We start from the raw sequence: 27,397 nt of genomic DNA, 5'->3' as shown, positions 1-27,397 counted from the left end.
TGTAGTTTCAGCTTCAATATCTTGAATGAATATTCAGGACTTATTTCCTTTAGGATGGACTGATTGGATCACGTTGCTGTCCAAAGGACTCTCAAGAGTCTTCTTCAACATCACAGTTGAAAAGCACCAATTTTTCAGTGCTAAACTTTCTGTATAGTCCAACTCTCACATCCATACATGACTACTGGAAAAATCATAGCTTTGAGTAGACAGACCTTTGTTAACAAAGTAATATCTCTGCTTTTTAATATGCTGTCTATGTTGGTCATAACTTTTCTTCCAAGGAACAAGTGTCTTTCAATTTCATGACTATAGTCACCATCTGCAGTGATTTTGGAGCCCCCCAAAATAAAGTCTCTCACTGTTTCCATTGTTTCCCCACTTATTTGCCATGAAGTGATGGGACCAGATGCCATGATCTTACTTTTCTGAATGTTAAGCTTTAAGTCAATTTTTCACTCTCCTCTTTCACTTTCATCAAGAGGCTCTTAAGTTCTTCTTTGCTTTCTGCCTTAAGGGTGGTGTCATCTGCATATCTGAGATTATTCATATTTCTCTCAGCAATCTTGATTCTAGCTTGTGCTTCATTCAGCCCAGCATTTCTCATGATGTACTGTGCATATAAGTTAAATAAATACAGTGACAACATAGAGCCTGATGTACTCCTTTCCTGATTTGGAACCAGTCGGTTGTTCCTTGTACAGTTCTAACTGTTGCTTCCTGACCTGCATATAGATTTCTCAAGAGGCAGGTCAGGTGGTTTGGTATTCCCATCTCTTGAAGAATTTTCCACAGTTTGTTGTGATCTACACAGTCAAAGATTTTGGCATAGTCAATAAAGCAGAAGTAGATGTTTTTCTGGAACTCTCCTACTTTTTTGAAAATCCAGAGGATGTTGGAAATTTGATCTCTGGCTCCTTCGCCTTTTCTAAATCCAGCTTGAACATCTGGAAGTTCATAATTCACATACTGTTGAAGCCTGGCTTGGAGAATCTTGAGCATTACTTTACTAGCCTGTGAAATGAGTGCAACTGTGTAGTAGTTTGAACATTGTTTGGCATTGCCTTTCTTTGGGATTGGCATGAAAACTGACCTTTTCAAGTCCCATAGCCACTGCTGAGTTTTCCAAATTTGCTGACATTTTGAGTTAAGCACTCTCACAGCATAATCTTTTAGGATTTGAAATAGTTTAACTGGAATTCTATCACCTCCACTAGCTTTGTTCATAGTGATGCTTCTTAAGGCCTACTTAATTTCGCATTCCAGGATGTCTGTTTCTAGGTACGTGATCACATCATCATGATTATCTGGGTTGTGGAGACTTTTTTTTTGTATAGTTCTTCTGTGTATTCTTGCCACCTCTTCTTAATATCTTCTGCTTCTGTTAGGTCCATACCATTTCTTCCCTTTATTATGCCCATCTTTGTATGAAATATTCCCTTGGTATCTCTAATTTACTTGAAGAGATCTCTATTCTTTCCCATTTTATTTTTTTCCAATATTTCCTGCCACAGGGAAGGGGCTCTGGGTGCGCAGAGCTGGTATGGCATAAGCCCTCTTGGAGGAGGTTCACCATTAGCCTCACTATAGAGCTGACAGAACTTACACAGGACTGGGGAAACAGACTCTTGGAGGGCACAGACAGAAACTTGTGTGCACTAGGGTCCAGGAGGAAGGAGCAGTGACCTCACAAGAGACTAACCCAGACTTGCCTGTGAGTGTCCAGGAGTCTTTGGCAGAGGCATGGGTCAACAGTGGCTTGCTGCAGAGGTGGGGACACAATATAGCAGTGTATGCATGGGACCTTTGAACGAGGTCTACATTATCTTTATTACCTCCACCACAGTTTGGCCCCAGGTAAATAACAGAAAAGGAACACAAACCCACTCATCAACAGAAAATTGGACTATAGATTTACTGAGCATGGCCCTGCCCATTAGAACAAGACCCATTTTCCCCCTCAGTCAGTCTCTCCCATCAGGAAGCTTTCATAAGCCTCTTATCTTTATCCATCAGAGGGCAGACAGACTGAAAACCACAATCACAGAAAACTAACCAGTCTGATTACATGGACCACAGCCTTGTCTAACTCAGTGAAACTATGAGCCATGCCATGTAGGGCCACCCAAGACAGATGGGTCATGGTGGAAAATTCTGACAAAATGTGGTCCACTAGAGAAGGGAATGACAAAGCCCTTCAGTATTCTTGCCTTGAGAACCCCATGAACAGTATTAAAAGGCAAAAATGATAGGACATTGAAAGATGAACTCCCCAGGTCAGTAGGTGCCCAGTATGCTCCTGGAGATCAGTGGAGAAAAAACTCCAGAAAGAAGAAATAGATGGAGCCAAAGTGAAGACAACACCCAGTTGTGGATATGATTGGTGATGAAAGTAAACTATGATGCTGTAAAGAGCAATATTGCATAGGAACCTGGAATATTATGTCCATGAATCAAGATATATTGGAAGTGTTCAAAAAGGAGATGGCAAGAATGAACATTGACGTTTTAGGAATCAGTAAACTAAAGTGACTGGAATGAGTGAATTTAACTCAGATGACCATTATATCTACTGCTGTGGGCAAGAATCCGTTAGAAGAAATGGAGTAGCCATCATAGTCAACAAAAGAGTCTGAAATTTAGTACTTGCATGAAATCTCAAAAACGACAGAATGATCTGTTTGTTTCCAAGCAAACCATTCAATATCACAGTAATCAAAGTCAATGCCCTGACCAGTAATAATGAGGAAGCTGAAGTTGAATGGTTCTATGAAGACCTACAAGACCTTCTAAAACTAACACCTTAAAAAGATGTCCTTTTCATTATAGGGGACTGAAATGCAAAAGTAGGAAGTCAAGAAACACCTGGAGTAACAGGCAAATTTGGCCTTCGAGTACAGAATGAAGCAGGGCGAAGGCTAATAGAGTTTTGCCAAGAGAACACACTGGTCACAGCAAATACCCTCTTCCAACAACACAAGAGAAGACTCTATACATGAACATCACTAGATGGTCAATACTGAAATCTGATTGGTTATATTCTTTGCAGCCAAAGATGGAGAAGCTCTATACAGTCTGCAAAAACAAGAGTAGGGGCTGACTATGGCTCAGGTCATGAACTCTTTATTGCCAAATTAAGACTTAAATTGAAGAAAGTAGGGAAAACCACTAGACCATTCAGGTATGACATAAATCTAATTCCTTACACATTATACAGTAGAAATGACAAATAGATTCAAGGGGATTAGATCTGATAGAGTGCCTGAAGAACTACTGATGGAGGTTCGTGACATTGTACAAGAGGCAGGGATCAAAACCATCCCCAAGAAAAAGAAATGCAAAAAGCCAATATGATTGTCTGAGAAGGCTTTACAAATAGCTGTGAAAAGAAGAGAAGTGAAAGGCAAAGGAGAAAAGGAAACATACCCACTTGAACGCAGAGTTCCAAAGAATAGCAAGGAGAGACAAGAAAGCCTTCCTCAGTGATCAATGCAAAGAAATAGAGCAAAACATATGCATTACCATATGTACAATAGACAGCCAGTGGGAATTTGCTGTGTGATGCATAGAGCTCATCCTGGTGCTTTGTGACAACCTAGAGAGGTGGGATGCAGTAGGAGATGGGAGGGGATGTTCAAGAGGGAGGGGATGTATGTATAACTGTGGCTGTTTCACATTGATAGATGGCAGAAACCCACACAGTACTGTAGAGAAATTGTCTTCCAATTAAAAATAAATTTTAAAAAATTACATGATATTTAAAAAGTAATTCACTTTAACATTTTGTTACTCAAAGTTTTCAGCCTCTCTATCTTTTTAAAAAATCTTCTAATAGCTTTCTTATGTCCCAGTGCTGTTTCTCAAAGTTTAGAATGAAAGATCTCACTCTCTCTTATTTCTATGGAATAAGTTTATCTTATACTGCAGGAATCTAACATCTTCTATCTCCTAAAGTCATATTATTCAAGTCATAATGACATTTTTTGGACATATCCTTATAAAAAAGTACATAATTGTGTGATTTATTTCCTTCTCCATATACATACACATATAGGTAATTATAAAATTACATATATATATATATATATATATATATATATATATGGTTTATAGCACTACAAACTAAGATTATGGCATCTGGTCTCATCACTTCATGGGAAATAGATGGGGAAACAGGGGAAACAGTGTCAGACTTTATTTTGGGGGGTTCCAAAATCACTGCAGATGGTAGTTGCAGCCATGAAATTAAAAGACGCTTATTCCTTGGAAGGAAAGTTATGACCAACCTAGATAGCATATTCAAAAGCAGAGACATCACTTTGCCAACAAAGGTCCATCTAGTCCAGGCTATGGTTTTTCCAGTAGTCATGTATGGATGTGAGAGTTGGACTGTGAAGAAAGCTGAGTGCTGAAGATGTGATGCTTTTGAACCGTGGTATTGGAGAAGACTCTTGAGAGTCCCTTGGACTGCAAGGAGATCCAACCAGTCCATTCTAAAGAGATCATTCCTGGGTGTTCTTTGGAAGGAATGATGCTTAAAGCTGAAACTCCAGTAATTTGGCCACCTCATGTGAAGACTTGACTCATTGGATAAGGAGGAGAAGGGTATGACAGATGATGAGATGGCTGAATGGCATCATTGACGTGATGGACGTGAGTCTGAGTGAAGTCCAGGAGTTGGTGATGGACAGGGAGGCCTGGTGTGCTGCAATTCATGGGGTCGCAAAGAGTTGGACATGACTGAGCCACTGAACCTAACTGAACTGAACTGAATAGCACTACATTGATATATATTCAGTATCTCTCAAATATTTTTGTCCTCTACTTTAACACTGGGCACAGCACTGAATTTAGAACAGATTATTCATTAAAGTTGGTACAGCAGGTTTAAATTTTTTTTTAGATAAAGATATTTACTTTTATACTGGTCAGCATTCACAGCAAAATGTCTTAAACTGAGAATGAATATTGAACTTTTCTTAGCAAAATAAAAAATAAAATTTTGAATTCCTATCATAAAGATGTGAATTAGTTTATTTTCTCAGTTTATTAAGAAAGTGATATGGAAATGTAAAGTACCCCTATAGCTTAGATTTCTTCTTTTTTGTTTTTAATTGGAGAAAAATTGCTTTACAATGTTGTGTTGGTTTTTATTTTGTAAAATATGCCAGAAAGGTTTCTTAGTAATTTAAGACACCACTACTATTTCTCCGTAAACCTCAACATTCTTCTCAGATGAGATGCAATAATTTCTTTTGCCATTTGACATAATAGAGTATTTATTTAAGATGACATGAAGTATTTCAGAATTCTCCTTATCAGTCTCCTTGAATCCACCCATGCCTATACATAATTACAACTGCTATCATGGTCTTCTAAAAACAAGTAATGCCATGCCTCTACTTTGTTCAAACCACTCCTAGAGCTTCACATCATCCTTGGAATCAAATTCAAAATCTTTGTAACAGTTTTAGAAGGTAGGTTTTATATAATTTGGTCCCTGTCAATTTTTCAAATTAAGTTTTCTAATTTCCAACCTTGTTTCCCTGGTGTATTTCAGATGAGCTACATGGAACTTCTTAATCTTTGTCAAACATGCCTATCTGATTAATGCTTTAAAACCTTATCATTTGTCTCCTTTTTTCACATTTATATCTTTTTTCATGTAGGAAATACACATATTGTTTATCTCAGAGAGAAGTCTTTTTTGGCACTTCTCTTGATCTGCCCAGGCTACAAAACAGAATGCCATATTGACTTAAAAAGATGCACAATTTGAGAGCTGCAAGTTAAGTTTTATTTGGGGCAAAATAAGGACTGCAGCCTAGGAGACAGCACCTCAGATGGTTCTGAGAGACTGCTCTGAGAGGTAGTGAGAAAAGGGCAATATATAGGATTTTGGTGAAGTGGAAGTTCAATGCAATCAAGAGTGTACCATACAAAAGGTTTTCTTCTAGTCATGAGGAACTGATGTCATCATGAAGGGTTTCAGTGCTAGTCTTGATATGAATAGATCTAAATATTGGGATCATGAACTCAGTTCCTGAAAATATCTAACTATCTAAAGGCCCATTCCATCAGATTCCCTGGAGCCCAGAGTGCCTACCTCCACCTTGAACTCCCTAAGGGGATGTTGAAAGTCAACAGCTGCAGCAGCACAGGGTTCAATCTCCACAAAGGCAGATGGCAAACGCCGTTGTAGTTGTAGCTCAGTTGCTGGCAAATACTCTTGGCAATTGCCAATTTGTAGTTGACAACCACAAGGTTGGATGGCTTAAACAACAGCCCTGGAGTCTGGGAAATTTAGGTTCAAGGTACTGGCAAATTCTATTTCTAGGGTGGAAACTCTCCATGACTTGTAGATGATTGCCTTCTTGCTGTGTCCTCACAGGGCCTTTCCTCAGCGCCTGCTGGGAAATGGGGGCAGAGAGGGTACCAATTCTCTGGTGTCATAAGGACAGTAGTCCTTTTGAATCAAGACCCCACCCCTTATGACTTCATTTAACCTTGATTGCTTACTTTGAGGCCCCATCTCCAAACACAACTACACTGGAGGTTAGAATTGCAAAGTCTGGATTGAGGGAAACACAAATATTCAGTCCATACCATTACTGAAGTGCTATACTTTGTCATTTATTGTTCCATACCCCTTATACTGCTGTGATTCTCCTATTGAATCTAAAACTGTTTAAAATGGTACTATGTATTTATTTTCTCATTTATGAAGTCTCATAAACTCTGATTTTATGAAAATCAGGCACTTTGTCATACTTTTAAAATTTATTTTCCTAGGATCTAGTGCTAGACAGTCACTTATTAGAATAGTTATTTATTTTAAGGACAAATTAATTCATTACTGAATGATAATGGAAAGAGTCAATAACTATTAGGAAACAAAGTTAGACACCAAAATATAAGCATTTCTTAAGCATTGTGACTTCTTATCACTTTCCCCATAATGGAGTGGAGGTTTGGGGAGGTAGTCATATAGTTCATATTTAACAGACATTGTGTTTTGAAATAGTTCATATCTAAAGCATCTTGTAAATTTTACTCATTTTTTACATACACATGAGCTCATATTATAAGCCTCAGATGCTCCCCTCACTCCTGTTACAGTTTGTGTTGCTCAGATTTCTATTAAACTCTTGCAACTTTTTAGCTTTATTTCTGCACATCCCTCTTGATGATTATAGGATGCAAACACATTCTTACAAAATTACAGAAGGTACTTAAAATGCAAATATCCTTTGGAGACAGGTAACAGTGAAACTACTTAAGAGAGAAAGTTTGTAAAGCAAAATTTTTAAAGAGTTTTACAGGCCAGAATATTAGCATTTTTAAAGAATGCATTTTTATTTAGACTCTTTTTTTGTCTTAACATTGGTGCTGCATTTGTTTTTATTGCTATGAATTACCTAAATGTCTAAAAAAAAATGATATCTTCTCTTTACTTTTCTCCTCATATAGAATAACACCAATTAACCAGTAAAAATTATGCATATATGAACGTAATTTTTCTTCCATGACTTGGAAATGCACTCACTAGAGGAAGTTAGTTAGGAAGAGTCATTAAGATGTAATAATTATTGCTGATATGATTACGGATCCCTTAAATTTTGTGACAGTTTCGACACTTAGACCATTGATTTCAGAAAACAGTTTCTAGTACTTAAACAGAGCTACGTTTTCAATGAATATTGGAAAGGATGTCAAGGAAAGCCACTCCTCTAAAAATCACATCTATCCTTCAGTACCTCATTATGACCAGATGCTGGCTCATTCATTCAAATTACTTAATTGAACAATTCAAGTTCAGGCATAAAGTAGACAAATTAATTTAGTGATTGTCAATAAGTTGACTTTTCCTGTGAAACTTTAGAAACTTTCTATACATTTTGCAATAGAATTCAGTTGACCCATTTAAAAAACCCATTACTTGAATAAACATTATGTTAGTTTGTTCTAAATTCTGCTCCCAAAAACCAAAGGAGTACGTCAAGGCTGTGTATTGTCACTGTGCTTATTTAAATTATATGCAGAGTATATCATGAAGAATGCTGCGCTGGAAGAAGCACAAGCTGGAATCAAGCTTGTTGGAAGAAATGTCAATAGCAGATGACACCACCCTTATGGCAGAAAGTGAAGAATTAAAGAGCCGCTTGATCAAAGTGAAAGAGGAGAGTGAAAAAGTTGACTTAAAGCTCAACATTCAGAAAACAAAGATCATGGCATCTGGTCCCATCACTTCATGGCAAATAGAGAGGAAAACAGTGGAAACAGTGGCTGACTTTATTTTTAGTTCAGTTCAGTTCAGTCTCTCAGTCGTGTCTGACTCTTTGTGACCCCATGAATCGCAGCACGCCAGGCCTTCCTGTCCATCACCAACTCCCGGAGTTCACTCAGACTCATGTCCATCGAGTCAGTGATGCCATCCAGCCATCTCATCCTCTGTCGTCCCCTTCTCCTCCTGCCCCAAATCCCTCCCAGCATCAGAGTCTTTTCCAATGAGTCAAGTCTTCGCATGAGGTGGCCCAAGTACTGGAGTTTCAGCTTTAGCATCATTCCTTCCAAAGAAATTCCAGGGCTGTCTGGGGGGCTCCAAAATCACTGCAGATGGTGACTGCAGCCATGAAATTGAAAGACACTTGTTCCTTGGAAGGAAAGTTATGACCAACATAGGCAGCATACTAAAAAGCAGAGACATTATTTTGCCAGCAAACGTCTGTGTAGTCAAGGCTATGGTTTTTCCAGTAGTCATGTATAGTTGCACTATAAAGAAAGCTGAGCGCTAAAGAATTGATGCTTTTGAACTGTGGTGTTGGAGAAGATTCTTGAGAGTTCCTTGGACTGCAAGGAGATCCAATCCTAAAGGAAATCAGTCCTGAATATTCACTGGAAGGACTGATTTTGAAGCTGAAACTCGAATACTTTGGCCACCTGATGTGAAGAACTGATTCATTGGAAAAGATCCTGATGCTGGGAAAGATTGAAGGTGGGAGGAGAAGGGGATGACAGAGGATGAGATGGTTGGATGGCATCACTGACTCAGTTGAGATGAGTGTGAGTAAACTCCAGGAGTTGGTGATGGACAGGGAGGACTGGTGTGCTATAGACCATGGGGTCACAAAGATTTGGACATGACTGAGCAACTGAACAACAACAATAGATTATATATATTAATGTGATTTATTGATAGTTTTTCCTGAATTCAAGAATAAAAATATATCTGATAGCAACAATTTTATCAAGTAACATGGGAGGCCAGGTTATTATTTATTACTGATAGTATAAGAAAATGATAAATATAAGTAAAAAGTATACAATTTAAAAATAAGATTTGAATATTATATTGTACAGATGAAATATATGTGTATGTAAAAAGTGAAATTTCATAGAAAAACCAATTAAATATCACTAGAAACTGTAAACTACTTAGGAATAAATTTTAGAAAATATCTTCTTAATCTGTACATTCAAAAGTATAAAATATTATTGAGAGAAATACTGTTACAGAATAATTAAATATATTAAAGAATTATTGTTGCTATTGAATTATAAAGCTGATTGATTTAAAGATGGCATCCAACTTTTTAGTTGTTGTATTCTTCACTGCAAAGACCACACAGAATAAACCATAGGATAATTGCCAGCTTCAAGAAAGAATGCTCCTAGTGTTGAAATGAGAAGAGACCCTAACACATTTATTATTCATGCCCCATATGATGGTTGGATCCAGTAAAATCACTTGCATATTTGGGTTGTGAGCTGTACTAGCTGTTTAGTTCATAGAAAACTAAATGTCCATACCAACCAAAGTGACCTACAGATGCCATGCAGTCCCTATAAAATCCCAATTACATTTTTTACAGACTTGAAAATAACAGTCCTAAAATTTATATGGAACCAAAGAGACCCCTAAAAGCTAAAATAATCTTGAGAAAGAATAAACCTAGATGCATTCCACTTCCTGGTTTCAAAGTATATTACAAAGTTATAGAAATAAAAATACTGTGGGAATGGCATAAAAACAAATATAGACCACTGGAACAGAATAGACAGTCTAGAAATAAACCCATGCATAGATAGTCAGCAGATCTCCCACAGAGATTTTTAAAAATTGGTAGAAGAATACACAATAAGGAAAGAATGATCTAGTCAATAAACGGTTTTTGAGAAAACTGGATATCTACCACAGAATGCATATCCTTGCAAAAAAAAAAAAAAAAACTAAAATGAATTTAGACCTTTATCTGACACCATACACAAAAATCAACTCAAAATATTTAAATGCAAGACCTGAAACTATAAAACATATAGAATAAAGCATAGGAGAAAGGTTCTTTAGTAATGATTTCTTGGATATGGAACCAAAAGCATAGGCATCAAAAACAAAAACAGATAAGTGAGACTAACATCAAATTAAAAACAACAAACAAAAACTTCGTATAGCAGAGGAAGCAATGAATGAAAGACAAGCTATGGAACAGTACAAACTGTTTGTAAGCCCAATATGTGATAAAGGGTTAATATCCAAAATATATAGGAATTCCTACAACCCAACAGCTGAAAATCAAATACCTACGTTAAAAATGGGCAAGGGCTTGATTAGACTTTCTTCAAAGAAGATACACAGATGACCAACAGGTGTATGAAAAGCTGCTCAACATCATCAGTTACCTAAGAAATGCAAATCAAAACCACAATGAGATACCATCTAACACTAGTTTGAAACTTTAAAAATAGAACTACTGTATGATCCAGCAATCTCACTTCTAAAGTGTGTGTGTCTGTGTGTATCTATCTATCTATCTATCTATCTAAGTCCTACTTATATATATGATATATATATTATTCCAAAGAATATACCTATGACTATATAAATAAGATAATGTATATAATATATATTATACCAAAAGAAATACATAACTATATATATATATATACACACACTGAGATAGTGACAAATCAGTATTTCAAAGAAATATCTAGCACTCTCATATTCATAATAATGTCAGCATTATTCACAATGGTCATGAAATGAAAGTAACTTAGATGCCCATTGCTTAATGTATATATAAAGAAAATATACACATATATGATACATATAGTAGAATATGATTCAGCATTAAAAAAGAAAGAAATCTTGCCTTTTGCAACAACATGGTTGAAACTGGAGACATTATACTAAGTGAAATAAACCAGGAAGAGAATGACAAATAATGTTTCATACCATGTACGTGAAGAATCTAAAGATCTCAGACTCACAAAAGCAAAAAGCAGAATGTAGAATCATAGCTGCTAGGAGCCCTGCTGGCACAGGGGAAGTAAGAAGGTATTACCCTGGATGTGAAGTCAAGTGGGCCTTAGAAAGCATCATAGAAAGCATTGCCTCCACAAAGCTAGTGGAGGTGATGGAATTCCAGTTGAGCTATTTTAAATCCTAAAAGATGATGCAGTGAAAATGCTGCACTCAATATGCCAGCAAATTTGGAAAACTCAGCAGTGGCCACAGGACTGGAAAAGGTTAGTTTTCATTCCATTCCAAAAGAAAGGTAATGCCAGAGAATGCTCAAACTACCACACAGTTGCACTCATCTCATATGCTAGTAAAGTAATGCTCAAAATTCTCCAAGCCAGGCTTCAACAATACATGAACTGTGAACTTCCAGATGTTCAAGCTGGATTTAGAAAAGGCAGAGGAATCAGAGATCAAATTACCAACATCCACTGGATCATCAAAAAAGCAAGACAGTTCCAGAAAAACATCTATTTTTGCCTTATAGACTATGCCAAAGCCTTTGACTGTGTGGATCACAATCAACTGTGGAAAATTCTGAAAGAGATGGGAATACCAGACCACCTGACCTGCCTCTTGAGAAACCTATATGCAGGTCAGGAAGCAACAGTTAGAACTGGACATGGAACAACAGACTGGTTCCAAATACGAAAAGGAGTACGTCAAGGCTGTATCTTGTCACCCTGCTTATTTAAATTCTCTGCAGAGTACATCATGAGAAATGCTGGGCTGGAAGAAGCACAAGCTGGAATCAAGATTGCCGGGAGAATTATCAATAACCTCAAATATGCAGATGACACCACCCTTAAGGCAGAAAGTGAAGAGAAACTAAAAAGCCTCTTGAAGAAAGTGAAAGAGGAGAGTGAAAAAGTTGGCTTAAAACTCAACATTCAGAAAAAAAAGATCATGACATCTGGTCCCATCACTTCATGGGAAATAGATGGGGAAACAGTGGAAACAGTGTCAGACTTTATTTTTTGGGGCTCCAAAATCACTGCAGATGGTGACTGCAGCCATGAAATTAAAAGACGCTTACTCCTTGGAAGGAAAGTTATGACCAACATAGATAGCATATTCAAAAGCAGAGATATTACTTTGGCAACAATGGTCCGTCTAGTCAAAGCTATGGTTTTCCCAGTAGTCATGTATGAACGTGAGAGTTGGACTGTGAAGAAAGCTGAGCACCGAAGAATTGATGCTTTTGAACTGTGGTGCTGGAGAAGACTCTTGAGAGTCCCTTGAACTGCAAGGAGATTCAACCAGTTCATCCTAAAGGAGATCAGTCCTGGGTGTTCATTGGAAAGACTGATGCTGAAGCTGAAACTCCAATACTTTGGCCACTTCATGTGAAGAGTTGACTCATTGGAAAAGACTCTGATGCTGGGAGCGATTTGGGGCAGGAGGAGAAGCGGACAACAGAGGATGAGATGGCTGGATGGCATCACTGACTCAATGGACATGAGTTTGGGAACTCCGGGAGTTGTTGATGGACAGGGAGGCCTGGCATGCTGTGATTCATGGGGTAGCAAAGAGTCGGACATGACTAAGTGACTGAACTGAAGTGAGTCAAATGGTACAAGTTTTAGTTATGCAAGAAAAAGACTTAGTAGAAATATACTGTACAACCTAGTACTTATAATTATTGTATTACTCACTTTAAAAATTGCTGAGGGTAAATCTTTTGTCAATTAATTATTATTGGATGCTAAATAATAGTAAATAAAGTGGACAAGAAAAAAATTTTAGAAGGTAATATGTGTTTATTGCAGTGATAGCTTCATATATTATCTGTATATTTTCTGTAAACTCATTAAGTTGCATACATTAAATATGTTCAGCTTTATGTATGTTAGTTATTCCTGACATACTTTGATTTGCTTATCTATATTTATTTTTCTTGGTTAAAAATTTTTAGTAACAATGTTTACTATTATTAAATGAGTTATTAATAAACTCAATACATATACAAACATTTAAATTTCTGAGATTTTTTAATATGAAAAATGTATATGTGAAATATTTATGAAAAAGTTATATTTGCACCTAAGTAACTGAAGTTCACTGGGACCCTTAACAACTTTTAAGAGTTTTAAGTGGTCCTGAAAACAAAATGTTTGAGAACTTGAAGCCTAAGGAACTGTGGATTCTTACTACGATAGATTTCCATTGACCACAAATCTTAATAATGCCAGATACACAAATAGATGGTACAGATTAATTCAAAAAGGTGTTAAATATGTGTCTCATCACACAACTTTGAATATCCTATAATATTATATTTAAAATTTATGTGACTTTTAAAAATCACATCATATGGTTATCCTTTATTCTACTCTTTTGTTGAAAGATTTATTATTCTATGGAAAAAATACATAGTAGTGAGGACCAAGTTTCATGGTCTTCCAAAACACAATTTAAAGCCCATATGCAATTATCAGTCAGTTTTGAATAGCAAACATCATTTAGATGGTAGGTTTTCATTAAATATTTAAAAACATGTAGTTTCCACTCTTTTTTCTTTTTAAGCAGTAATTATCTTTGGATCTGGAGAAGGAAATGGCAACCCACTCCAGTATTCTTGCCTGGAGAATCACATGGATGGAGGAGCCTAGTAGGCTACTGTCCATGGGGTCGCTAAGAGTCGGACACAACTGAGCGACTTCATTTATCTTTGGATCATCAGCAAACCAACGAGAATACTATTAACTATTGCTAATTCATAGAAATTGCTTTTAGGAAAAAAGTACTTATGATATTGTCTCATTTTGAATATTTGTACTTAAATTATATAGCATTTAATTTCAATGTAATGATAGATGTGAAGTTCTTTGGATTCTTAATGTGATGGTAATTTGAACTAGTAAGCTTGAAAGCCGTGAATGAGTAAAGGTCAAGTATCTCATCTAAGATGCCAGAAAATCTAATATTTTACTTACTAACATTACTGAAAATAAAAATAGGCAATTAAATAAAATGAATAATTTCTATTCTTTTACAAAGATATTTGTATTTTAACACATTCAAAAGTAACCATCCATCATTCATGTGATCAAAGCAGTTAATCTCCACACAACAACATCCTCTTTGTTAATATGGTTTCCCAAGTAGAACAAATTGCTAACATCCTAACAATTGAGTGCATATAGCTTGACAACTTTGAGTGGCAATTTAGTTATTGGCAAAATTGTAGTAAGATGTTTAACGAAGAGCTCAATTCTTGTTTAATTACCAAATTTGGGAGATGCATATATCAATATGTGTTCCTCAAATTAATAGGAAGAAGCAAACTATTCAAATGCTAAATAATATCAATAGTTGAAATTGCCTTGAATGGCTTTATCTCAACCTTAATCTTGAGAAAGAAAAAATCATGAGGACTACTACTACTGAACTAAATATTTTTAAATTATAAGATAGAAACATTTACAGTTATGGAATGGCATATTCTACTTTGATATTTACTGTATTAACACAAACCATATTATTTTCAGTTTACATAAAACTCTAACCAACCAATACAAATCAAAGTAAAACATTAATAGATTCAATAAAATTTAAAATTGGATAGATGCTTAAGCATTACAGTAGACTGTAGCTCAGATGGTAAAGCATCCTCTTGCAATACAGGATATCTGGGTTCAATCCCTGGGTCAGGAAGATCCCCTGGAGAAGGAAATGACAGCCCACTCCAGTATTCTTGCCTGGAGAATCCCACCAGAGGAGCCTTGTGGGCTACAGTCCATGGGGTCACAAAGAGTGGGACATGACTGAGCAACTAACACATAGTACTAATGAATTTTTATATTTTGTGTTTCTCTGATAGACTTGTCAGAGAAGGCAGTGGCACCCCACTCCACTCCGTACTCTTGCCTGGAAAATCCCAGGGATGGAGGAGCCTGGTAGGCTGCAGTCCATGGGGTTTTAAGAGTCAGACACGACTGAGCGACTTCACTTTCACTTTTCACTTTCATGCATTGGAGAAGGAAATGGCAACCCACTCCCAGTGTTCTTGCCTGGAGAATCCCAGGGATGCGGGAGCCTGGTGGGCTGCCGTCTATGGGGTCTCACACAGTAGGACATGACTGAAGCAACTTAGCAGCAGCCGCAGCAGCAGCAGCAGATAAACTTGTGCTTTTAGGACATGGAGCATAGATAATGTAGAAAATATTCTGATACATGAAAAATTCTGAGTTATTCATAAATCAGAAAACTATCACTTTGAATTTAAAAGATAATTTTAGTTTTTAATTACTTACTTAATAGGAGGATAATTATGTTACAATATTGTGATAGTTTTTGCCATACATCAGTATCAATCAGCTATATATACATGTGTCTTCTCCTAAAAGATAATTTTAAATTGAAGTCTACTATGTTTTGTCTATTTACTAACACATGCTATAAATAAATTCTGAAAAAATTGGAATATTTTATCTGATTTAGAGTGGCCTTTATAAATAAACTTACTTCAAAGAAATACTGTGCTGCTACAAAACATCTGCTTGAAAGATATGTACATAGTATAGTATAGAGTAACACAAGTTCTTTTAAACTTGACACATCTTTACTAACTTGCAGTATGATTTTTAAATAGTTACTTTATATATATCTATTAAAATCTGCAATTTTTTACTCATATGCTGCACAGTAAAATCATCTCAGTTGACAATTAGAAGCACAAAATTTTGGTCAATAAAATGAAATTGAATATTTCGTGTTAGGGTGATTATCTAGATGATTCAGAATGTGGCTATGTTACTTTTTAGATTAACATTATAATATAAAAAATTAATAAATTTAAAGGCCAAAGGATTATGTGGAGGTTAAAAATATATATATAGAAACTCTGTTCTGTGCATTGTACTTTGGCCTAAAATTTCCAGATCTAAAAAAGCAAAAGAGTTCCAGAAAAACATCTATTTCTGCTTTATTGACTATGCCAAAGCCTTTGACTGTGTGGATTAAAACAAACTGTGGAAAATTCTTCAGGAGATGGGAATACCAGACCACCTGACCTGCCTCTTGAGAAACCTGTATGCAAGTCAGGAAGCAATGGATGGAACTGGACATGGAACAACAGACTGGTTCCAAGTAGGAAAAGGAGTACGTCAAGGCTGTATATTGTCACCCTGCTCATTTAACTTATATGCAGAGTACATTATGAGAAATGCTGGGCTGGAAGAAGCACAAGCTGGAATCAAGATTGCTGGGAGAAATATCGATAACCTCAGATATGCAGATGACACAACCCTTATGGCAGAAAATGAAGAATAACTAAAGAGCCTCTTGATGAAAGTGAAAGAGGAGAGTGAAAAAGTTGGCTTAAAGCTCAACATTCAGAAAATGAAGATCATGGCATCTGGTCCCATCATTTCATGGGATACAGATGGGGAAACAGTGGAAACAATGTCAGACTTCATTTTTTTGGGCTCCAAAATCACTGCAGATGGTGATTGCAGCCATGAAATTAAAAGACGCTTACTCCTTGGAAGAAAAGTTATGACCAACCTAGATAGCATATTCAAAAGCAGTGACATTACTTTGCCAACTAAGGTCCGACTAGTCAAGACTATGGTTTTTCCTGTGGTCATGTATGGATGTGAGAATTGGACTGTGAAGAAGGCTGAGCGCCGAAGAATTGATGCTTTTGAACTGTGGTGTTGGAGAAGACTCTTGAGAGTCCCTTGAACTGCAAGGAGATCCAACCAGTCCATTCTGAAGGAGATCAGCCCTGGGATTTCTTTGGAGGAATGATGCTAAAGCTGAAACTTCAGTACTTTGGCCACCTCATGCGAAGACTTGACTCATTGGAAAAGACTCTGATGCTGGGAGGGATTTGGGGCAGGAGGAGAAGGGGACAACAGAGGATGAGATGGCTGGATGGCATCACTGACTCAATGGATGTGAGTCTGAGTGAAGTCCAGGAGTTGGTGATGGACAGAGAGGTCTGGAGTGCTGCGATTCATGGGGTCGCAAAGAGTCGGACACAACTGAGCAACTGAACTGAACTGAGAGAGCATACTAAAAACCAGAGACATTAATTTGCCAACGAAGGTCCATCTAGTCAAGGCTATGGTTTTTCCAGTGGTCATGTATGGATGTGAGAGTTGGACTATAAAGAAAGCTGAGCACTGAAGAATTGATGCTTTTGAGCTGTCATGTTGGAGAAAACTCTTGAGAGTCCTTTGGACTGCAAGGACATCCAGCCAGTTAATCCTAAAGGAAATCAGTCCTGGTGTTCATTGGAGGGACTGATGTTGAAGCTGAAACTCGAATACTTTGGCCACCTCATGCAAAGAACTGACTCATTGAAAAGACCCTGATGATGTGTAAGATTGAGAGCTGAAAGAAAAGGGAACGACAGAGGATGAGATGTTTGAATGGCATCACCAACTTGATGGACATGGGTTTGGGTGAACCCTGGGAGTTGGTGAGGGACAGGGAAGCCTGGCGTGTTGTGGTTCATGGGGTTGCAAAGAGTCGGACACGACTGAACAACAGCACTGAACTGAATTGAAATGATCACATATAGTGTTTTGGGCTAATTGTTACATTTCTCTCTTCAAGTCTCTTTTTTGCATAGTGTACTATAGGTTTCTTATTTCTCTGGTTTTCCTGAAGGAAAGTTAATTAATTTATCAAGCATTTATTGAGTGCTGGAAATAAGCCCAATTACCATGTAATACTAAAACTTTAAATAATGCAATCACCTAAGCTAAACTTTCCAGCCTTAGAAATCTCTTTGTAGTTCTGACAGCTGGAAACCTTCCTCTGATTTATTGGTTGTTTTGAAGGGATAATTGTTCTACCTCAGACTCCAAGGTTCCGTGTTGCCTTTCAGGACAAAGGCTTTTGAAACTTAAAAGTCATTTTTTTTCTTTCTTTTGTGGTAGCATTTTTTTCATTATGTTGTAAGTATCAAACAGTCTAACACCATAGTGTATGCAAAGAAGACTGTGTGTGGAAGAAGACAGAGATTGGCAGGTAGCAGTAAATAACAGAATAAAATACATTTTTTGCTTAGGCGTCTAAAATATTGCACGTACATACACAAACAGTATGCAGATTGTCACAGTGCATATATTTATTAATTCAATTCAAATAAACCACTTCTAAATACTGGACATCTAGTTGGAGAAAGATTATAATAATGTTTTTATGTTTACAAAATATATAAATACTGAGTATGAGGAATATCTATTATAGATCGGTCAGCATATTTTCAACTCCGCATTCTATTTTGAAATGTAACTTGGCCCATCAAATGAAGGAGTGTATTTCTTCTTTCTGGGTATATGAGCTGACCTTTTGAAATATTTTGACTGATGGTATACTGCGGAAGCAATGCTGTGTAACTTTCAAGGTTGAATTTTAAGAGAACCACAAGTTCTGCATTTGCATCCTAGAATACTCCTTGGAACCCACATATCTTCCTCTGAGGAAGCACACGCAGCTCAGGAAGAGGCTGACATGTTAGATATGTAAATACACACATATATGTATGTACACATACATGTACATATGTGTAAATATGCATCTGTACAAATTTAAATATATAAAATTTTAAACTCTTTCCATTGGAGATGTCTGAGAAAAAAAAAGATATATGCAGTATCTTGCTCTATAGCAAATACTAGAATAATAATGCTCTATTGTATGAAGATATTTATCAATAAAAGGAGTCATCTAGCAGCATTTTTTTAGTCACCTAGCAGTAGATTCTGAGATGAATAAATAGGATTTTTTAATGTTACCTTGTCCAGAAAACTTACTCAACTCATAGTCCTTTTTCATGAGGATAGTTTGAAGTATGTTGTTTTGATTGCTAGATAAAAAGTGTCAGTTGTGTTTATGGTATCTCTCTACACAAAATCAAAAAAGAGTTGAAGCTATATAGTTTCTTTTAAATCATATTTAGAGTCAGTAAAATTTGAGTTAAACCTGTAAAATTGTGAATTTCAGTTGGTTCTGATTTAGTAGCTCTATATAATTGGAGAACATATTTTAACATGAAATCTGAAGTGCCAGTGAGAATTTCCTGAATTTATTTAATAATAAAGGAAATATGCTCTGTTATTCTAAAGTTAATCTTCATGAGATTGGAGTGGTCTCCATGCTAATGAAACATGGAGACACCAGTCGAAAAAGCATATACTTTAGCCATAAGGAAACATGAGTTTTGTATCTTCTGAGTATATATTATCTTTGTGCATCTCCAAACTTAAAAGTGATTTTTTTTTTATGCACATGTCTTCTTCCTAGTATAATTGCTACTAAAATATGTCTATGGGGGAATATATCTTTACAGAAATAGTTCTTTGACAATATATTTTACTTTGTGTCCTTTGGCAATAGTTTCTTTTTTTATATCAAAAAAGTAGAAAACAGCAGTGCGTCCTGAATTTGGGATAGTTTAAAGTGTGTATATTTGTGTGTGTGAGAAGAATTAAGAGTGGCTAGCACAGAGAGCAGAGGGAGGGCAGGGAAAAAAAGGAAGGAAAGAGAATTCTTTAAGGGAATTTTTATTGGAAGAAGGGCCCCTTCCAGAGCCTGAGAGTAGGCTCTAGTACAACACTAGGAAATGAATTGTCTGAGGAGACACACATACTGACAAAACAAGAGACTTATTGGGAAGGGGCACCAAGGCAGTGGCACCCCACTCCAGTATTCTTGCCTGGAAAATCCCATGGACAAGGAGCCTGGTGGGCTGCAGTCCATGGGGTCGCCAAGAGTAGGGCACGATTGAGCGACTTCAATTTCACTTTTCACTTTTCACTTTCATGAATTGGAGAAGGAAATGGCAACCCACTCCAGTGTCCTTGCCAAGAGAATCCCAGGGAGGGGAGAACCTGATGGGCTGCCGTCTATGGGGTCGCATAGAGTCGGACACAACTGAAGCGACTTAGCAGCAACAGCAGCAGCAGCACCTTGGTGGAGAGCAGCAGAGTAAGGGGACCTTGGCAAACTGCTCTGCCACATGGCTTGCAGTCTCAGGTTTTATGGTAACGGGGTTAGTTTTGGGGTTGTGTCTGGCCAATAACGGACTCAAAGTCCTTCCTGATGGCACAGGCATTGCTCAGCCAAGATGGAGTCAAGAAAGAATTCTAGGTGGTGGGTCGGACATATGGGTTGGCTACTCATCTCTCCTTTTGACTTTTCCTGAACTCTTCTAGTTGGTGGTAGCTTGTTGGTTCTGAATTCCTTACCAGTACCTCCTGTTGTACAATAACTCATGCAAGTGGTTATTATGGTGCCTGGCCAGGGCTGGTGGTTTTGGTCAGTGGTTTCCCTATTATTTTTTCTGCTGTTCTCTTTTAAAATGGTTTTAGTTTCCAAAATGCTGAAACATCTACTGTATCATATGTTTAATTAATATTGTATAGCAATTGAATTCCACCTATTTATTTATGAGCAGGATTTAAAATAAATGTCAGTGGACTTATTTGCAGCATATTCTATCAAAAAGTTACAATTCCTCTATGAACAAGGGATAAGATGTTGAGTGGACTTTCACTGTTTTTACCAAGCATTTGGCAACTGGAAATGCAAATTAAAGGTTAGGAGGAGCCAAGAAAGCTTCATTGTAAAGGAATCTTGAGATTCCTTTATCACTAAGTTGTATCCAACTCTTTGTGACCTCATGGACTATAGCACACCAGGCTCCTCAGTGTCCTTCACTATCTCTGAGTGAAAATTAAAGTCACTCATTTGTGTCCGACTGTTTGCAACCCTTTGGACTGCAGCCTGCCAGTCTCCTCTGTCCATGAAATTCTACAGGCTAGAATACTGAAGTGGGTAGCCGTTCCCTTCTCCAGGGGATCTTCCCGATCCAGGAATTGAACCAGGGTCTCCTGTATTGTAGGCAAATTCTTTACCAACTGAGCGCTAGGGAAGCCCACTATCTCTCAGAGTTTGCTCAAATTCATGTTCACTGAATTGGTGATGCTACCTAACCATCTCACTCATCTTCTGCCACTATATTCTCCTTTTGCCTTCAATCTTTCCCAGCATTAGCGTCTTTTCCAGTGAGTCGGCTCTTTGCATCAGTTGGCCAAAGTATTAAAGCTTCAGCTTCAGCATCAGTCCTTCCAGTGAATATTAAGGGTTGATTTCTTTTAGGATTGACAAGATGAATCTCCTTGCAGTCCAAGGAACTCTCAAGAATCTTCTCCAACACCTCACTTCAAAAGCATCAATTCTTCAGTGCTCAGACTACTTTATGGTCAAACTCTCACATCCATACATGATATATTGGAAAAATTATAGCTATGACTATGTAGACCTTTGTCAGCAAAGTGATGTCTCTGCTTTTGAACATGCTGTCTAGATTTGTCATAACTATCCTTCCAAGGAGCAAGTGTCTTTTAATTTCATGATTGCAGTCACCATCTGCAGTGACTTTGGAGCCCAAGAAAATAAAATCCGTCTTGTTTCCACTTTTCCCCTTTTATTTGCCATGAACTGATGGAACCAGATGCCATGATCTTAGTTTTCTGAACGCTGAGTTTTAAGCCAACTTTTTCCCTCTCCTCTTTCACTTCCATCAAGAGGTTTTTTAGTTCTTCGCTTTCTGCCATAAGGGTGGTGTTATTTACATATCTGTGGTTATTGATATTTCTCTCGGCAATCTTGATTCCATCTTGTGCTTCATCCAGCCCAGAATTTTGCATGATGTATTTTCTCTACATATAAGTTAAGTAGGCAGAATGACAATATACAGTCTTGTATTCCTTTCCCAATTTTGAACTAGTCAGTTTTTCCATGTATGGTTCTAACTGCTGCTTCTTGACCCACATACTTGAGGTGATTTGGTATTTCCATCTCTTTAAGAATTTTCCACAGTTTGTTGTGGAAAATTTCCACATAGTCAAAGGCTTTAGAGTAGTCAGTGAAGCAAAAGTAGATGTTATTCTGGAATTCTCTTGCTTTCTCTGTGATCCAGCAAATGTTGACAATTTGAGTTCTGGTTCCTCTGACTTTTCTAAACCTAGCTTGTATATATAGAAGCTTTCAGTTCACATACTACTGAAACCTAGTTTGAATGATTTTGAGTATAACCTTACTAGCATGTGAAATGAGCACAACTGTATGATCATTTGAACACTCTTTAGCACTGGCTTTTTTTGGGATTGGAATGAAAATTGGCCTTCTCCAGTCTTATGCCACTGCTGAGTTTTCCAAATTTGCTGACACATTGAGTGCAGAACTTGAACAGCATCATCTTTTAGAATTTGAAATAGCCCTGTTGGAATTCCATCACCTCCACCAGCTTTGTTTATAGTAATACTTCCTAAGGTCCATTTGACTTCAAACTCCAGGATGTCTGGCTCTTTGCTAGCGACCACACCATCATCGTTATAAGGGTCATTAAGACCTCTTTGTATAGTTCTTCTATGTATTCCTGCTGCCTCTCCTTAATCTCTTCTACTTCTGTTAGGTCCCTACCATTTCTTTATTGTGCCCATCCTTGCATCAAATGTTCCCTGATATCTCCAGTTTTCTTGAAGAGATCTTGAGTTTTCCCATTCTATTGTTTTCCCCTATTTCTTTGCACTGTTCATTTAAGAAGCCCTTCTTATTTCTCTTTGCTATTCTCTGGAACTCTACATTCAGTTGGATATATCTTTCCCTTTCTCCCTTGCCTTTCACTTCTCTCCATTCCTCAGCTGTTTGTAAAGCTTCCTCAGATAACCCTTTTGCCTTCTTGCATGTTTTTGCTTTGGGATGGTTTCAGTCACTACCTCTTATACAGTATTACAGACCTCCATCCATAGTTCTTCAGGCACTCTGTCTACCTAATCTAATCTGATGTGAAGCTCATAGCTTCACTGAGTTACACAAGCCCCTTCACCACTACAGGGCAGTGATCCATGAAGAGGCTGCCCTCTTTGGACTACCATAAATCTACGATAGGGAAAAAAAAAAGGTTTTTTGAATCATGGAGGAAAAGAGACTGTGGTTTTGGTTCCTTTTTCTTCACCAGGAGGGAATTTTGACTGTGCAGTCCTTTCAGTTAGGTGAGGATGTTCCAGAGATCAGTTCCTTGAGGTTGCTTTGCCTGAGAGAAAGGGAGACTGCCTTTCTTTGAATGGGCTTCTGCTTATGCAATGTATTTAAGGAACATGGTTCTGTGGAAAATATCGGTATGACCTATAAACAGTCTCAGTCTAAATAAAACAATGATAGCATAACAAAGGCTTCCCTGGTAGCTCAGCTGGTAAAGAACCCACCTGCAAGGAGACCCTGGTTCAATCCCTGGGTTAGGAAGATCCCCTGGAGAAGGGAATGGCTACCCATTCCAGTATTTTGGCCTGGAGAATTCTATGGACTGTATAGTCCATGGGGTTGCAAAGAGTCAAACAAGACTGAGTGACTTTCACTCACAACGTAAGGAAATTGCCTCCAGTGAATCAATGTAAACAAAGTTACCAACATGTAAATATATAGCTGAGAGAACATATACTATTGTATCAACCATAATTATTAAATGCAAAAAAATGCAAATTTAAGAAATTTAGTCAACAAACTATAGTATAGTAATATTTGTTATAATTAAGCAATGGGCCCTTCTTCAGTCAGTTTCTTTATTCTGCCAATAGCAGGATTTTTCCTTTCAGGTAGAACAGTTCACTAACATTCATAGTGACTCTCAAATATATGGAATAATTTAGTTTGAAATATTTTAAGACTGCACTGTCCCAGATGGTATTTTCTAACTCAATGGCTTTGGCTCATAAGCCTCATTCCCAGCATTATCTGCAATCTTACCATTCTCCTCCAATAAGATTACAATCTTTCCACTGAAATAGCTGTTTAGTATTTTTACTTTTAATGACTCATATTTTCTAAAATATTCAGCATTACTGTTTTCACACTGTTTCTAAAAGTACATCTGATTCTGAACAAATAAAAGTATTTTGGATAAAAAGCAGAAAGGCAGTTGAACTAATACTCCATATTTAATTTTATCTGAGAATTCCCAGTTCCTTGAAACACCTTGGAAAATGCTTGTAAGACAAATAAAAAGTCTTGCACTTATAGCACGATGCCAGGTAGGGTTTTTTGTCCTTTAATATTTAAAGGATCTTTTTACATCCCTGCAGAAGAACAAGGATGTGAAGCTCTCTCAAAGATTGAGCTTCATATTTCCTAGCCCTAGCATTTTCTTGGTTACCGCTGGCTCTGAGCTCCTGCTTTGCTAAATTAATTAAACTTGGGAATCATATTGTATTTCTCTTGTGTTTCCCTGCTTATACATTAGTGAAACTCAGGCTTTAATTTCTTCCCCAAACAGACAGCTCACATAGTATTAGTTTGTATTGAATATTTTAGAATAAAATTGGAAATTGAAGTTAAATATTCTAAGTCAATTCTACATCCTTTTTTAGAGCTGTGAAATTTGAATTGGTGTTCTTTATGCACACATCTTCCCTGTAACTTAAGAAATCATTGAGACACCTGCAATATTTAGATGCTTTCTACCTGATAAGGACATTTTAAATTTATTTTTGTTTAGCTAATGGCTCACATTTTTCTAAAGTGTTCAGCATTACTTAATTTTAGGTAGGTATAGAGAACCAACAGCTCTAGTGATAGTCTCTATCTGTGTCCTAAAGTAACATCATGATAGGCAGATCTCTCATGCTCCTCTTCATAAACCAGACAAACCAAAAGAAAAAAAAAGAAAAAGAAAAACCACTCAACATTTTCAAAAAGGGATAAGGTATAAAAGGGCTCTATCCAGGTTTTTAGTGTTGCCTAGAGTATATTCAGGTGTAATGTCTTTTTTGATATTCTAGTTATTAACTCATGTACAACAGTGGGAGATTTACTCTAATCTTAATATGCAGTCCAAGTTTCTCTCTAAGGTAGAGTGTCTATTAGAATAAAATGGTTTAAGAAGCTGTAGGAAAATGACAGGAGGAAGCTAAGGGATTCAGAAGACTCAAGAGATGAACTTGGGGAGGAAATCAGTACTATCATTGTATAAGTATAAGGCACGTAAAGCTAAATTTATTTCAGGGATGAGTTGTATTATCTTCCTTTTAATAGGCTCAATATGTTTGGATACAGTAGAAGCTGGAAATGTTTGCAGACTTGAAGAGAGGCATCCTAGTTAGCTCTAAAGTATTTTAGGCTTACATAGGCTCTTTCCTTGGTGACCTGACCACATCTAACAAGGAATTAGAAGAAAAGAGTTGAGTAAGCTGCCCAATTGCACACGCCTTACAAATGGCAAAACTGTGATTCAAATCTAGACCATACAGTTCCAGAATCCGTACTCTTTGAAGTTCACTATTCTTCATGCTGATGCTCATTTATGTTACAATTGCAATTTTATATGTGTGCCTTGTTCACTGTAAGCAATCAAGAAAGAGTTGTTAAATAAATGAACAAACATTTATATATGAAAATAGAGTAAGGATGCAGGTGAGTATGGGGTGAATGGTATTTAAGTCAAGTGGGGTTATCACTGTAATGGGCTATCAGAGAAAGAGAATATGTAAAGATCCCAGTGCATAAGGAGTAAGTCAGTGTAACTGAGACTAGTGGATCTGAAATTTAGGATAGAATTTTATTTTCCAAAAGTAACCCTAAATAACTGAAGCATATGAAGGTATGTTTGGACTTAATGAAAACTACCAAGGATTCAGCTGTGAAATGAGTTCATCAGCCAGAATTAGATAAATATGAATTTGTACTTGTTTCTGAGTTCCAGTACTCTTTGTATTCACTTGCTAAGGAAATATTTGTTCTGAAAATTTGTGGAGCCAGATAATTAGAGCTAGACATGAATAATTTGTTATTGTATCATCTCAGCCCTGCATTACTGATGAATTCTTAATCAAATTCAATGCTTGTATAGAGTTCTGCCGATTGGAGTTCCTGTTTAATTGCAAACACTTCCTTCTAACGTTGTTGAACAACTTCCTAGATTATATCACAAAGATTCATTTTGATATCTCATGTCTTAATAGATTAGTACAATGCAGTTTATTTCATTATTTTAAAAATACAGTTTGTGAAAAATAACTGACTGGGCTGAATCCACATTCATGATTTAATATTTTTGCTATTCAATTTATTAATTAATCATTCAGTAGGCAGTTATTTTGTTATCTTTTAGGGATAAGGTAATGAAAAATATAGGTGCTATTGCTGTCCTCACAATGATATTAGCATTTAATACACAATATGAAAGATGAATTGAAATTTGCCGAACAAAAACAGTGTTTATGATAGAGAAGACAATACAAAGCCCAGAAATGAGAATAATCCTGAGGAGCTTGAAAATCTAAAAGAAGTTCACTATAAACAAATTATAGGTTAACAGGAATAAGTTAACCTATAGGCAAGGCAAGGAGAATGGTGAGATATGAGACTATGTAGGCTAAATAAAAAAGCAGATCAAATTACTAAGTGATTATCCAGATATCAAAGGCTGTTACTAAAGGTATTTAAGGGCGTGAATGATACCATTACATTTACATTTCATAAAACTGATCCACATGTCTGTTGAAAAGTTAAAAAGGATAAACAAGATGTTCTATATACATACAACGGAACATTGTTTGACCTTAAAGAAGAACATCCTGTCACATGCTACAATATGGATGAACCTTGAGGACATTAAGTAAAATAAGGTATGCACAAAAAGACAAATACTGTATGATTTCATTTGTGTGAAGTATCTAAAGTAGTCAAATTCATAAGAACAGAAAGTAGAGTGGTGGTTACTAACACTAGGTGAGGGAGAAACAGGGAGATGTTTAATGGGTAGACAGTACTTTCAGGTTTGCAAGATGAAAAATTTCTAGATATCTGCTGCAAAGCAGGGCAACACCACTGAACTGTACAGTTAAAGCTGGTTAAGATGGTCAAGTTTATGTTATGTGGTTTAAGACTTTATTTTTTGAGCATTTTCAGTTTTACAGCAAAATTGAGAGAGAGATTTCCCATATACTCCCTGTCCCCACACAGGGATAGGCTCCTCCATTAATTAGCATCCCCACCAGAAATTGTTACAATTGATGAGCTTACACTGACACATCATAATCATCCAAAAGTGAACTGTATATATAGTATTTCACAGTTTAC

Source organism: Budorcas taxicolor, chromosome 5 (assembly GCF_023091745.1).
Source record: "Budorcas taxicolor isolate Tak-1 chromosome 5, Takin1.1, whole genome shotgun sequence".
NCBI classification, from domain to species: domain Eukaryota; kingdom Metazoa; phylum Chordata; class Mammalia; order Artiodactyla; family Bovidae; genus Budorcas; species Budorcas taxicolor.
Note: the sequence above shows the minus strand (reverse complement) of the source record.